We start from the raw sequence: 10,193 nt of genomic DNA, 5'->3' as shown, positions 1-10,193 counted from the left end.
GGGTCTTCCATGTGGGTGCAAGGACCCAAGGACTTGAATCATCCTCTGTTGTCTTCCCAGGCCACAAGCAGGGAGCTGGATCAGAAGTAGAGCAGCAGAAAAATAAAATAAGATAAAATAAGATAAAATGAAATGAAATGACATGAAATGACATGAAATAGAAGTAGAACAGCCAAAATACAAACTTGCACCATAGGCAAAGGATTAGCCCATTGGGCCACCAATTTGGCCCCAATCTAAGCATATTTAAAGTCCAGTAACTATCCAGGCATTGTTCCCACTAAGGGGAAAAAGAAGGCAAACATTTCTTTATAATGTCAAACAACTTTATACCAAGCAATGAATATTAAGCAATAAAGCTGACATTTTAGAATTTTATTAAATCTAAAACATTTTTGAATGTGCCTGTATTGTTCTGTTTGAAGATTTTAAGTATTTATAACATTGTTATGATTTTTTTAATTGTTCATTTGAAAGGGAGAGAGCAAGAGAGAAAATGCATCCATTTGCTGGTGCACTTCCCAAATGTCTGCATTAGCCAAAGTTGGAGCACACTGAAGCCAGGAGCCTAGAACTCATTCCGAGTTCCCTGATGGATAGCAGAAACCCACCTATATAAGCTATCACTTATTGCCTAAGCAGAAATTCAGGATCAAGAGCAAAGCTGGAATTTGAATCCAGGTATTCCAATGATGATGGCATCCCAGTTCTTATCCTAACTATTGTACCAAATGTTTTCCCTCATTGTTTTCAGAAACATATCCCTTTCCAGGGAAAAGAGTGCTCTCTAATAATCCTATCCAATACCATGAGATCTTAGTAACTATTGATATTTAATAACTATCAGATATTAGGTATCAGTGTTATTGCTAACTATCAGAAAATTTGGTGAGGGGTAAATAAAAGGCACATTGGATGTCTTTAAGGGATTTTTAAATGAGTTTATTTTTATTATTACTGATTAATCATGGCTTGGAATAACCAGATTTTAAAAGATTTATTTTATTTATTTGAAAGGCAGAGTTACACACAGAGAGGAAGAGACATAGACAGAGAGCAGTAAAGAGCTAGAGATAGATACAGAGAAAGAGAGACTTCTGTCTGTTGGATGCAATGGCCAGGCTGGGTCAGGCTGAAGCCAGGAGGCAGGACCTTCATCTGGGTCCCTCATATGGGTGGCAGGGACACAAGCACTGGGATCATTTTCCACTGCTTTCCCAAGTGCATTAGCAGGGAGCCAGATTGGAAGTGGAGCAGCTGGTAAGAACCTGTAACTCTTATGAGATGTTGGCATTGCACCACAATACTGGCCCCTTAAGGGATATTTCTGATGACTAAGACAAAGATCTTTGTATCTACTATTGTTAACTCTCCAGGGGCATATTTCATATTTGCCCTTTTAGCTTAAAACTCATGGAATACAGTGGAGAAGTTCCCTTTTCCATGGGGGTGGTATGGAGAATAAAATTTACACTCAGAGTTAATCTGGATATATATGTAAAAGAGATTCATCAGGGAGGGCATTTGACCCAGAAGCTAAATTGCCTGTTAGGATGCTTATTTCCCATATTTGTGTTCATGAGTTCAAGTCCCAGCTCTTGATCTCTGGCTTCCAATTCCCACTTCGAGATAGTACAGATTGAGGTAGGCAGTTGTTGGGTTCCAGCCACCCACATAGGAGATCTGGATTGAGTCATGGCCCAGCCATGGCTACTGTGGGCTTTTGGGGATCTCTCTCTGTCTCTTATCTTCCTGCCTCTCAAATGGAAAAAGAGTTATCTTTGGCAGGAATCTCCAAAATATACATATCTGACATTGCTATACACGACTTCTGTGTTGATCTAACTGCTTAATGCCCGTGGCAGGTCTTTCTGAATTAGTGGTGTTTAGTCAAAGTGCCTCTGTATAGATTATTTGCAGGGAAATGAAAGTGTTGGTTACGGTGAACTCCTGTAAGATGGCAGCAGCTAGCTAATTTGCCCAAAAGACAAGGGTTAGGGTGCTTGTTGAGTATCTGCACCACAGGCCATTTACATACTGTTGTGGCTTGCAAATCAGTTTGAGAAAAATGAACCAAATAGGCTCTAAAACATGAGAACAAGAGGGATGTTCTTTTACTTAAAAAAAAAAATTATGAAGTGTTTGAAAAGAGAAAACGTGCCAGATTTCCCTGGGGCCAGACAGCACAGTGAAATCAGCATAGATCCAATTGAGTGCATTTGGTGACATTTTAGTGAGGGATCACCTCCTAAGTATCTCATCACCAGTTCATTATAAGCTTGTAATAGGTAGAGGGATTGATTTAACTTGCTGTGATTAAGGTCTTGTCTGAGTTGGTTAACTCCCTTTAAAAGCAATCTTTCGGAAATAGTTGGACATGAACTGATGTCTAGGTTAAGCTGCTGCCGACCACTCTGGCATCTCATAGGAGTGTCTGCAAGCTGGCTGCTCCATGTCTGATCTAACCCCCTCTTCACGTACCTGGGAAAGCATTAGAAGATGACCCAAGTATTTGAGGCCCTGCCACTCATGGGTGAAACCCAGATGAAGCGCCTGACTTCAGCATGACACAGCCCTGGCTGTTGTTGTCTTTTGGGGAGTGAGTGAAGCAGCAGATATAATGCTGCCCTTCAAGTAAAATAAATAAATCTTATTAAAAAAAGACAATACAGACAGGACTCATGTGACATAAACATGAACCCTCTTCTAAACCATTTACTCTCAGTGTTTCACTCCAGCCTAAATGGTCCATCCAATGAAGGCTGACAAACAATTAATCATAGTTCTACATCAGCCTATGTTTACTTTAAAGCAATAGATTGAACATAAAAAGCAAAAACACACTTGACATGTCTAAAGTAATTGGCACTCAGGAGAAACAGCTATACTCATTTAATGATACCTTACTTCCTCGTAAACTGAAAATTATAGTCTAGGTGTTTTTCATTTGCAGTTTATATTAGTCAAAATATTTTCTAATGTGACTTCCTTGGATTACATGAATTGTTTTTTCTTTCTTTCTTTTTTTTTTCTAAAGGAGGAATCGATGTTAATGCTGAGAATACAAAATAGGAGACACAAACAGCATGTACCTTGGAACCACAAGAAATAGGAAGTTAAGCTTGCTGGAGTATAGTAATTAGCTATCACTGTGTATCAGAAGAACAGGGTAAGCTCGTGGTCAGTGTTAATAGAGGATCAGGAGTCCTTAAGAAAATAATCTTTGAAGAAATTGAAGCTAACCTAAGCTGAACTTCCAAAATAAAATTAAATTTAAAAGTTGATGGATACTTTTTTTCAAGATGAATACCTTGAAAATATTTTGACAACCAATGCTAGTAGTACATAAATGCATATCTTTGCTACTTCTACAGGTGTACATTGAAAAAATCAATCTTGATGATATAAATACAATATTCTTCAGGGAACAAAACTCTAAATCTCCATGATTATGTTTTCGATAATAGATGGATCCAACAATTTAAAAAGCAATCAATTTAAATGTGTTAGCATCAAAGTAGTTATAACATCAGTGTCCTTCACCTGGGCTTATTATTTTCCTATTATAAATATTTGGATCCACTGAATAGATGAGCTACTGTGAAAATCAGCAAAGCTTATATATTGCCTTAATGAACAACTTAAGATTCTCCACAGGTAAAATAATGAAATTAATTCAAGTACAAAATCAAGAATAGAAAGTCTTCATCCATTTTCTCTTAATGAAACAATACCTACATATTTGTGTATGGAAGAAAGATACATAATTTCAAAGCTATTATTGCAACTCTGAGATTTAAAAGCTTAATCAGTACTTTATGGTTTAATATCTGAGGAAAATCTGTAGTTAGCTCTTGTTAGAGGTTAAGGTGGCATAAACTGGTAGAAAAAAACCTTGTGGTTGAAGGAATTACAATATGAAACAATGTAAGACAATCTTTTTGTTTCTGAATCTGTAAAAAATATATGCTTATCATGTAAGCAATATATCATATAGAAAAATATCAGGGAAATAAAAGCCATTATCTTATTATATCATAGACAATTCTGATGAATTTGACTTCAGAGATTCACTAATGTTTTTATGTACAAATGAAGAAACAGAACTTAGAAATAAAAATAAACTTCTCAAAGGCACAAAGCTGCTTATTAGCAAAGATGGAGCCCCATTCACTGATTCCTAATTTGAAGTGCGGATGCTGCCCAATCTGGTTCCAAACTTTGTCCCTGTGTTCCCTTTATGAACCCATCATATCCCTCTGCCAAACTCCATCACTTAGGCCTTTCCTGCCCCAGAGGGACACATGTGCACAGGACATGAGCTGGTGGCAATAAGTTGGCAGACCATATCTCATATATTTCTTATACTTTATGAGAAAAATATAAAAAAACACTGCAAACTGGAAAGAATAATGCAAACATATTCTTTTTGATAGAGCATTTTCTAAATATGAAAAATTATTCCCTACATTTCTTCTGATACCACAGAAAATAACCCATTTCCTATACCTAATTATAGATCTGTATACAATGTTGCTTTAAAAGTAGTTTAAAAATAATTCCCTTAATATTGCCACTGTACTTTTTTTTTTTTTTTAGAATTTTAGGGGAAGGACTGTGATCTGCACTTTTTAAAAAGATTTATTTATTTTTATTGGAAAGTCAGATATACAGAGAGGAGGTGAGACAGAGAGGAAGATCTTGTGTCTGATGATTCACTCCCCAAGTGATCACAATGGCCGAAGCTGCAACCTCCTCCAGGTCTCCCACGCAGGTGCAGGGTCCCAAGGCCTTGGGCTGTCCTTGACTGCTTTCCTAGGCCACAAGCAAGAAGTTGTATGGGAAGTAGGACCTCCGGGATTAGAACTGGCACCCATATGGGATCCCAGTGCATTGAAGGCGAGGACTTTAGCCACTAGGCCACAATGCCAGCCCCACTGATCTTTCATAATACTGTAATCTCTTTATTATTGTAACCCTCTAGGGGTCAGTTTGAGGGCTAACTGACACTCCTCTGTCTGCAAGCGCCAGCATCCTCCAAGGGTGCCAGTTTGTGTCACTACTTCCAGTCCCTTCCCACCTAGCTCCTTGCTTGTGGCCTGGGAAAGTGGCAGAGGATAGCCCAAAACCTTGGGACCTATACCGAACTGGGAGATCCAGAAGAAGCTTCCGGCTCCTGACTTTGGATTGGCTCAGCTGGGGAATGAACCAGCAGATGGAGGATCTCTCTCTCCTTTTCCCTTTTTAAATGTGCCTTTTAGATAAAAATAAGTAAATTTTAAAAATATATATTGTAACCTTCTAAATCATGTACCCTTTGAAGATTCTTATTTCTTTCTACAGGACAAATTAAACCCTTTTGATTACTTTTGAGAAAGCAGAATAGTTTTTAAGATTATGTGTTTAAAAGACAGCAGGCAGTTTTACTATTGTCTAATGATGATTTGAATCTGTTGTTTATAAGTTACTGTTATGTTCCTGATAGGTTATACTTCACGTCTTCCTCACACATTCTAAGGAGATGGAAGATTTCTTTGCTCTCCCGCTGCATTTCCAAGTAGCACAGGATTTTGAAAGTATATTAGGTTTTACAATTTTTTGATGTAGATCATAAGCAATCTGACTCTATAAACTGCTAAATACTAAAATGAAGATAGACATGAGACAGCTGAATAGTACCCTATAGCCACTTTAAGGTGTACAGCAGCCGGTTCTACATATAAACTAAAATTGAAATGTCAATGAAGTAGTCACAGGATGTGGTTAAGAACTTGCATTTTTTTTTAACATATTGGTTACTCAATACCATGTCAACATTCCATAATGTTGTATATTGTTGTTGATGTTATGTTATGGCTTTAAATTGGCCGGGATGATATTCTGTCAGCTCTGCCTTCAGACCAGAGATGGTCTCCCCAAGAAACTGTTGAATTTACCTAGACAAAAAGATGCTGGACTCTATGCTTGGTATACTCTTGCAATGAAAGAATCTTGCCTGAATTTGAAATGTAATACAGCAACAAGGTGGAGGAATCCACCATGGGGGGGAGGGTACGAGGAGGGGTTGGGGGATCCCCAGAGCCAATGAAACTGTGTCACATAATGCAATGTAATTAATGTATATATATATATTTTTCTTTTTTAAAAAAAGACAGCAGGCTGGTGCAGATTCTCTTTCTCATGCTGTGAGAGAGACAGCTCACATCTGCTGCTTTGCTTCCCAAAGCCTGTAACAACTGGGGCATGTGCATCTGGGAATATAATTCACACCAGAGCTAGGAAACCAATTACCTGAGCCATCATTACTATCTTGCAGGGTCTGCAATGGCACAAACCTGGAATGAGAATTACCAGCGGAAATTCAGAGTCAAATTCAAGTACTCTGCTTTAGGATGTAGCACCAGGCTAAATGGCTGCTCTCAGCTTTCATATGTTTTAACAGTAATTGCAAAGTTCAACAATATGCACTAAAAGTAAAAAATGGAAACCCTCCAAAATATTTTTACTTACTTTTCTTTTTTTTCATATCTAAGGGTGCAAAATTAAACATATTGCCAACCCATTTAGCATTATTTTTGTCTATTAACACAGTGCTCTGAGAACAGGGTCGGGATGAGGAGAGGCAGTAACCTGGGCTGGGGCAGCAGGTTGTACGCTGAAATTCTCCAATAGCTCCTGTCACCTAGGCCAAGGGTGGTCATGCCAGGCCCAGCTCTCGTCAACCCTCATTTCTCTCCTTCCCAGTTTCACACTGGTCTCTTTCGTGAAGGTACCTCCCAAACCCTGTTGCTACCTGAGTCCTTGTTGCACTTTCATGGAGTCATTAGAGATAAGACCATATTTGTTGTCCTTACTGGCATCACCTCTGTTGTCTTAGGTTTATGAGACTGTAGAGGGGGCAGAATAACAGCAGGAAGGGCAAGGGCCTTGCCGGCAGACAATTCTGGGCTTGCATCCCAGCTCCGCCTCCCTTCCTGAGTGACCTTGGGTGTGCTACTTAACCTTTGTGTAAGAAAGGGATAATAATAATATTACTTCATAGACATGTTGTGAGGAAGAAATAAGATAATATTTGATAAGCACCTTGTTTCATATCTGCTACTAATACAGTGTGGCTTGATACTACAGTGCAATTTTTGTCAGATTGTTGGAAGGAATCCTATTGCATGCTTCAATTTTATAAATGTTGAACTCATCAATTTGGCTGGTGTTTTCCAATTGCATCAGAGAAGAGGGCTTTGTCCAGCTCTCGTGATAAACGTCAGTATAATACTCGGGTTTTCCTTTCATACTGTTGGTCAATGGGAGCACAAATACAAAGGACCAAACAATACTAGGGATATCATCTGTAGGATCTTACGACTCTAAGACACCATTATTTTTCTTTTACCATGCTGCCCTCCTAATTTACATATTATGATAACTGGGTATTTTACGAGAGCTGATAAGAAGATAATTGGCAATATGGAAGTGTTATTTACTGAAATGAAAACTAAGCAAAATAAAAGAGAGGGTGCACTGATCATTCCACTAAAAGGCTGGGGTCTAGAGAGACCTGGGGAACAGACTACGAAACATTAATGTCTTAAAGATGTTGACAACGAGCGGAGAATGATCTTTTGGATTTTGCGGGAGGTAGGGAACACACTGATTTTAAACTTGTATGGCTTTCTCAGTTCTGAATACCTGGACAGGAAAGTTGTGTATTTTCTGTTCTGGCAAAAACAAAAACCCCACAAAACACAGGATTGCTGCAAGGAGTAGTCAAATGTTGGTTGGGAAGGAAGAAGAGTCAACAGTCTTCAAGCATTGCGTTATAATATAGAACATCAATGCCAGGAGACTTTTGTCATTTCTCATTTCTTATGCATTTCCATCATCCGTGTCCCATGTTCATTTTTAAAAAGAGTTACTTATTTTTATTGGAAAGTCAGATACACAGAGAGGAGGAGAGACAGAAAGATCTTTCCGCTGGTTCACTCCCCAAGCAGCTGCAACAGCCAGAGCTGTGCCAATCCAAAGCCAGGAGCCAGGAGCCAGGAGCCAGGAGCATCTTCCGAGTCTGCAGGTGCAGGGAGGATCCGAGGGTCTCAAGGCTTTGGGCCGTTCTCAATTGCTTTCCCAGACCACAAGCAGGGAGCTGGATGCGAAGAGGGGCAGCCAGTATTAGAACCGGTGACCATATGGTACATTCAAGGTGAAGACTTTAGCCACAAGGCTTTTGCGCCAGGCCCCCATGTTCATTCTTTATTCCTTTCTGTTTTAGCAGCCCTAGTAATTCAAACAGATCTTTCCGATTGCCATTGATTAGGATTCAGGATCCCTTGCCAACACACCTCGCTGGTTTTTCCCTTACAGGTTTTTCTTGTTTTCTTCCCCAAACCTTGTTTCCCTGCAGTCTCCCAGCTGTTCATGTCTCACCAATCTCTCTGAGTTTTGACTTCTTCATGTTCCTGGAGGACACAGACTTTGTAGGCATACTTTGACTTCACAGGTTCCACAAATATTTTCAGACAGTATCCGATGAGAACTAAAAAATATAATTGTTAACCCGTTGGACCTCCTTTTCAGCTACCTGGAGGCTGGAGACAGCTCTACACTCCTTGTTGTGGCATGTAACAATTAGCATAAAGCATGCGGAGGTCCTTGTTGTTGAGATACTCAGTGACCAACTGTAAACTATCATTAGCCTTTGCACCTTGCAAGGACCTATCAGTAAAATCCATCTCCAGTAAGACACGGTCATAATGCAGAGGGGTCTAATTTGTCACTTCCTCGTCTGTCATCTGGGTGGGCTTGGTTTACGTCTCAGTTGTGTGGCCTGGCTCTCCAACTTCGGCAGACAACTCGAGATCTCTCCGAGTGAACACAAGAAACTTGAATGTGCGTGAAAGCAAGGAGAAAAGGGAGCTTGAAAAAGGAAACAGCAGTTACCAGCAGCAAGCCGTAAATCCTCTATCTCTGCCTTCCAGACCACGTCCCAACTGAATCCAACAGCACCCCACCCGCAGACCTTCGGTGCTTCTGATTCAGAGTCCAGATACAAGGGCGCACATGCGTGCGGCGTTCCCTGGCTGCTTGGGGGTCCTCAGCGTGGCAAGAGGTTCAGCCTAGGCGATCACTCCTGGGGGCTTTCGACGACATTGTTAAAGGTAAGGAAGGGGTCAACGGGCTGGCTGGCACAAGGTGCCAGGGCGCCCCAGGGCTTTTTCACACAGTGGAGGAAAAGTGGGGCCACTCTGGAACCTCAGATCTGGTGTTGTTTGGAGTCACTCACCTGCCTCTCCAGGAGGCCACCATGGCTTTCTCTGGACAGGGACCCACTCAGAGTTGCCCTGGGCTTCCGGGGCTTCTGGGCTTCAGAGTTTCTGTGGCTCTTGGGGGAGAGAAAGAGAGGCGCGCGTGGATGTGGGGTGAGAGGGCGCAGGGCTTAGGCCGCTCACTGCTCTTGTGACGTCCCCCCGCCCCCCACCGTCTTTATCTGCAGGATGGATTGAAGACCCGGGTTCCGGGCTGGGACTAGGTCTCTAAATCTAGGCGGGACTCTGCCTTTCCAAAGCCTCTCTTAACTCCGGCGAGCTGGACTCTGATCTTTGCGCCCCCTTCCTGCCCTTTGATTCTGGTCCTTTGTGGGAAGCCCTGCTAGGCCGTCCAGGGAAGGAAAAACATTCTCAGTTGCAGGCGGGCCGGAACTGCAAGGCCAGGAAAGCGACCTCTGGGACATGGGTTATATTTATTTAGAGACCTATATTAAATACTGTCTTGATTGAAAAAGAAAACGGACACTGCCTGCACCCCACCCAACCTCTTACTCCCCCCGGTTTGCGCTGGAGTTTTGCGTCAGGATGGTGGGCGGCTGTCTTCTTCCCCCACCAGCAGGTAGCGGCTGCGGAGCCCCTCGCTCCGGCTCCCGCACCTGCCGCTAGGATGGGCGTAAAACCTCTCCCAGGCCTCCCGCCCGGGCCATGCACTTTCCCGCCCCCTGCCCGTCCCCGGGCCGGCTTCCCGGGGAGAGGGAAGGCCCGGCCGGTCGCGGGCCGCGCAGGTTGTTTGTGGCCAGCTGGACGCGGGCGTCCGGCAGGCAGCGCCTCCTGGGCAGGGCTGGGGGCGGCGCTGAGCACGGTTGGCGGGAGCCTGGCCTCGCGCCGCGGGGACGCCCAGGGTGGCCCTGACGGGCAGGGGGCGGCCCCGCG

This window comes from Ochotona curzoniae, unplaced genomic scaffold, assembly GCF_017591425.1.
Source record: "Ochotona curzoniae isolate NIBS_2020 unplaced genomic scaffold, NIBS_Ocur_1.0 contig_2210, whole genome shotgun sequence".
Classification (NCBI taxonomy): Eukaryota; Metazoa; Chordata; class Mammalia; order Lagomorpha; family Ochotonidae; genus Ochotona; species Ochotona curzoniae.
Note: the sequence above shows the minus strand (reverse complement) of the source record.